We start from the raw sequence: 6,000 nt of genomic DNA on the forward strand, positions 1-6,000 counted from the left end.
CAATTTGTCTAAGGCATTATTAGCCCTAGTGAGTGCTTACAAACAGATCATATTGCTCGCAGCCTTTACGTAATGTAACATCAACTCCACTCCTTCTCCCATGAGGTTCCCCTCTCTGCACATCTGAGCTGAGCTTTGGAGGGAAAATCAATATGGTCAGCGGGCTGTAACAGTCCATGTCAACACTGCAGTTATGAAACATTTTCTTTTGGGACTGTATTCTGAGTTATGGTCCCACAATAAATGATTTCACTGTGTGTGGTATAAAGGCCATGCCTTCCCATGTTAACATCATGAAAAGCTTAAAGTTTTTCTCATTTATTTTAATCAGCCATCAATTGTAAGTAAATGCTATTGTCACAGCACTGTAATTATAAATTACTGCAATTACTAAAATCCCCAAGGAAATAACAACACTATCTTGACAATATTTAGTGTTCTAAACAATAAACACAGCTTTCCATGGAAACTTCTTTGTAATTTACTTATATTAATGTCATTTTATGTTGAATTGCTGTTGCTTTTATGTTGAAATCATTGTGTTGAGCTCAGTATCCCATGGAATAATCCTGTTGGTTTTTGATAGATTCTAGGAATTATCTAACATGAAATATAATCTAGTGTATATAATCTACGTATGTGTATTTTTTTACATTGCATGTTGCATACTGATACAGTATGTCTGATCACTACAAGTGAAAAAGAAAGAATCTTAGTCTTCTCTACAGGGCCTTTAATACATACGTTATGAGAATTAGAAAGGGTCATGTCTTTATATATGGTCAGCTGACTCACAAGAGAACTGAAAATTGTTGCAAAAGAAAATTATAGTGTTTTTTTTCCTCAAAGGTCAGGTTCAAAAGAGATGTTGTCACCAGGCATGTCTCATAGAATATTTGGGAGGATTCCAAAAAATTTCAGAAAGAGTAAAAAAATAGTCATTCTTGTTGTATGTGTTTATCTTTGAGGCATTTTGTAATATTAAAGACAATAACAACTAATCAATTCTTTCATTTTCAAAGTGAAATTAGTAGTTATTGAATTCAAATTTAATTGCTCAAGGCACTAAATTAAGACATTATGATTATGTTTATGAATTTAATGTATAATGAATTTGGGAGTCTATTTTTGTGGTTAAGAATTACTTTTCTTTTGCTTCCCTTTTGTGGGACAACATTCATTTTCTTGCAGAAAATCTGAATTTGATTTCAATTCGGTGCCACAAGGAAATGTTTAGCTGGACACACACACAAGAACATGGACATATTGCAAATGCATGGTACAGGGTGGGGCAGGAAATGAAAACTGAAACAGAAGTGCACATATTTTCAGCTAAATATTTGGAATATGATTCTATGAAAATCTATCCAACTGCAGCAAAGACGGATTTGAAAGAAATGTGTTTATACAACGTCTATGCCAACTATTCCATTCCCTAAGTAAAAAGCTTGCTATTTTCTCTTTAAAGAAAACCACACATTAACTGCCTGACACCCAGATATGAAAAATTGAAGTGTGGCTTTATGAAGCCTTTTCTCTAAATCCTTGTCAGATTGCTAGGAAAAAAAAACTGATCTCATCAGAATGTATTGATATTTTGTGTTTTTTTCTCCAGCACAATGGTGACACTAGATGTTTTCTTACAATACAGGACAGGTATGAATATGCCAATACAGGATAAAGTGACAGACATTTCCATACATGGCTAAACAGAGAGGCTACAGCAAGTGGACTGAAATGTATCCTACTGTTGTGACTAAGTGGGTACTAAGTGTCTAAATCCCAAAGCAGCATTTAAACATGACCTCATGCTAAAGCACCATATTCTATGTGCTACCTACAGAGCCTTTTAAAATTCAACATTTATTAGCTCTTTTAACCCTACCACCACAGGGAGAGAGACTCGAGAGTTCAAGAGTTAGACAGGCTACCACATCTCATACTTAACATGTGAAAGGTGTGAATAATGCATTAAACTAGATTAAGCCACCAACAGACTTTCCAGTGGTACTTACTTAAATATTACAAACTGGTTTACTGAGGGTACTGTTTTCGAGGCCCATATAGATAGATATGTTTTAAAGTTCATCAAAGTGATTTAAAGGGTTGGAGCCAATGTTATTTTTAGTGCCCTTTAAAAGAATTATAGATGTATACATTATATCATATTATATCATAATAGATTTTCTTAATTTTAGTGATAAATATAAAAGTTATACATTACTATTTACTGTAGTATAGTTCACTATTGTTAAAATACAAATGGATTAAACAACACAAAAGTAAAAAACTAAGTGCAGGTAAATTACTTAACATGCGTTGTCTTACATGATTTGTATTAACTTTGTATGGTTAAAATAACAGAGAAAATAATTTAAAAGATGAAAAATTGCATATCGATATACGATTAACATTGTCATATACCGTAAGTTTATAGATTTTTTAAACAAAGAATTGACTTCTAAATTTCCTTTTCCATTATTGTGTTTAGTTATCAAAACATTTTTATGCAAACAAAAATTGCTCTGTTCCTCTTTTATAAACACTAACCTCTCTCATTAATGAGCTTTTTTATATATTTTTTTGCAAACCAGCTGGTAGAAATTAAGATTGTTAATAAATTTGGTAAGGACATTGTTGTGTCTCGTATCCATGTCAACCCTGAGTTTCAAGCCCCAGGTTAGTTAGCATTGACTTCTGTAAAATTTTATGATGCCTTATTAGCTGAATGCTTTGGCAGTTGCAGAATAAGCAGGGCACTGACTCGTTCCTACATCTTCAAGATGGAAAGTTTCTGAAAGGTCTCCACATGCCAGTCTTTATTTTCAGATGAATAATAACAACAGTGTTTAATATTCACATTACATATATATATGTCTGTTGAGTGAACATCATATAAGTGAATTGCATAATTCAGAATGCGTATTATTATACGTTGTATCTGAAAGATTTCATTTTTTAAGTTCATTTGTATGTAAATCCAAACGTTTATGTTTTTTCTGGAGCACTTGTGAACTGAATTTGTAATATAGCTCTTTCCATATTTCATCAAATAACATACTGTATAAAATATGTTTCGCCAAATATTTGGTTTTTGGAATCTTGTATGTCACCACAGGAATTTTCTTTTCTTTTTTTATAAAGCTTTCTGAAAATGAAAATACACTGGACATGCATCCCTTTGGAGAAAAACCTCAATTTCTTTTTTGTTCTAGCCTAAGTACCCTGTCACATCTGTTCAAAATACAGTCTACCAATCCAGACTGCACACAGGGGGTTTAAAATTCTCACAGCAATCCAGGGAAGCCTCTGCATATAGCACTCACATTGAGGAATGTCCAATTGAAATTATAAAAGACTGATGAAGCTGAATACTTCAGAAGAAAGAATCAAGTTTTGCAATGCATGTTTTCATATGTTTACTAAGTGAGACTATCAAGACAAGTCCAGGTTTAAATATATTAATTTATTACATGCCTAATTATCTTCTAATGTACTGAATACATCTCCAGTTGATGTAAAACCATTGTTTAATGAGGTGCAGTTACAGTAACACCTCTCTCATATATACTAGCATTGCCCAGCTCAGCCCTACTAGAGTAGTAGTCATTGAAGGCCTCTTAAGTACACGTTTTTTTATACAGTACACAGTGATAATTACAGAACACTGAGTAAGATGTTATTGCGACAAAGCATTTATTGTATCATTTCTGGTGCTGCTGCCTGTAACCCTACATCAGATAGAAATGGAAAATTTGGAAAGGAAGAAAAAACAAATAGGTTGCAATTCTCCTCCAGGCCAAACAGCTGAAAGCAATAAGTGTAGGTTGCATGGTTCTGAGTAGACATGTATGAAACCATGAACAGATTTGTGAGCCTTTCATTTGGAAAGATTAATTGCAGCAGAGCGTCACAGAAATTGAATGAGCAGGCACCAAGATGTGTAAATGTGAGATATACTGCAGCACGTGCTTAAAAGGTTTTGTTAGGAGTTTTTTTTGTATGGAGCAGTAATACTTAACTTTCACAAAAAGGTTATTTTAACTATAAGACCTTGATATGTGCCTTGCAAAAGTATTCAAATGGCCTCTGTCTACCTGCCATAACAGTGTTGTGCATGAGAAAAAAACATGCTGACAGATACAGCCATGTGGGTGATGATTTTTCAGAACCCAAGAGCAAGAGACCGGAGAGTGGTACATATGAAGAGATCTCAATAACTGGGGCATGAGCACTCTGGGATGGAGGGAGAGTAAAAAGGGAAAGGAGGTGAAAACAGAATTGATTCAGTAATGCAGTGGTTCTCAAACTGTGGTACGTGTACCAGCAGTGGTACGCGGAGTGCCGCCAGGTGGTACGCCAAATGACCCTGGGACTGTGTCGTGTGCCCTGAAAAATCTGGACGGGTTTTCATATTTTGTATTTTAATCCGTGTCGAATACGCAGCCTACGTACTACGATACAGTGCGCGCTAATACTTCAGTGGACACAAGAGATACTCTGTAATTCTATACCACTCTATAGGAATGCGTGGTACGGATGCAAGTGACCAATTGTATTTAAAAAAGCTACTGTATCTCCAGCAAATAGGGAGGAAGGAGAATGTGTGTGATTTTGGAACAATGCCAACGTTGTAAACACAGGAATGCATAGAAATACATGCTACGAACACTGGTAATCTTGTGAGCACAGGAAAGCGTGATAGATAACAGAAAATATTTAAGAACTGTTCAAAGTTAATTTGAGAAAAATACACAGAGCGTCTCTGTGTTTCACTCCCATGCGCATGAAATAAAAACTTAAAATAAATACGGAAATAAAAATGGAAACGCAGAAAAATGCAAGCTTGCGGATTGCTAAAGCAGGTAAGCCACACTATTTTTGAAGAACCTTATTTACCGTTGGCAAAAGAGCTGACACGTATTATGTGTGGAGAAAAAGCTGCTAAACAGCTCGACCTGCTGCCCCCCTCCCCCTGAAAGACACAGTCATTCATAGAATTATTGAAACAAAGGATTATATCAAAAGTACACTGATAGATCGCGTTAAGATGAGCAGATGTTTTTCACTGCAATTAGATGAGTCTGTAGTCGATTTGGCCAATTTGCTCGTTTACGTTACAAACGAGTTTGAGGGTACGTCCCCTGAGGACTTTCTGTTCTGTAAACCGCTACCAACAGGAACTACAGGAGAGCACATATTTCAGCTTCTGAATGAATTTATCGAAGAGAATGGCATCGACTGGATAAAATGTGTCGGAGTTTGTACAGACGGTGCTAGAGCAATGACAAGCCGACATAACGGTATAGTTGCACGAATTAGAGAGGTTACTCCAGAAATTAATGGACGCATTGCAACATCCACCACGAGACCTTTGCTGTCAAGAAAATGCCTGACGATTTAAAATCTGTTAGACTCTGTTGTGAATTGTATCAAGGCTCGAAAAATTAATTCACATCCGCTTTGCTCGACTAAACAGGCTCACTCCTCTCACTGAAATGGTGCTTTTTTATTAGTTGTTGTTACTGTTTTTTTTCTGTAAAACACTTTGAGAAGCCACCTTTAAAGGCGCTATATCAAATAAAGTTTATTATTATAATATTTATTATATGTATGTGTGAGTGTGTGTGCACGCACGCTCATGTTGGTCATTGAGAATGTCTGGGGTTCCTATGAGATGATGACTTGTAGGTGGTACTTGGATGCTTTGGTTGCATTAGGGGTGGTACTTGGTCCAAAAAGTTTGAGAACCACTGCAGTAATGGAAAAGAGAAGCTGGCTAACTGCATCCCTGGCCAAAAGAGACAAAGGTTGACTTGACATAGTGCCAGGTCTATAAACACAGCTAAACACAGCCCTTTGGTTGGAATAAGGGAATCTTGGGTACGGGAAGGAACTGAATAGTGAGCCTCCCAAAACAGGGAACCAAACAGGTTTTAAAGGGTAGCCATCAGGAGTAGCCAGGGGTGCAGGTTGAAGGCAAGCTTGAAGGTTGAAGTG

Source organism: Lepisosteus platostomus, chromosome 14 (assembly GCF_059453375.1).
Source record: "Lepisosteus platostomus isolate fLepPlt1 chromosome 14, fLepPlt1.hap1, whole genome shotgun sequence".
Taxonomy (NCBI): Eukaryota; Metazoa; Chordata; class Actinopteri; order Semionotiformes; family Lepisosteidae; genus Lepisosteus; species Lepisosteus platostomus.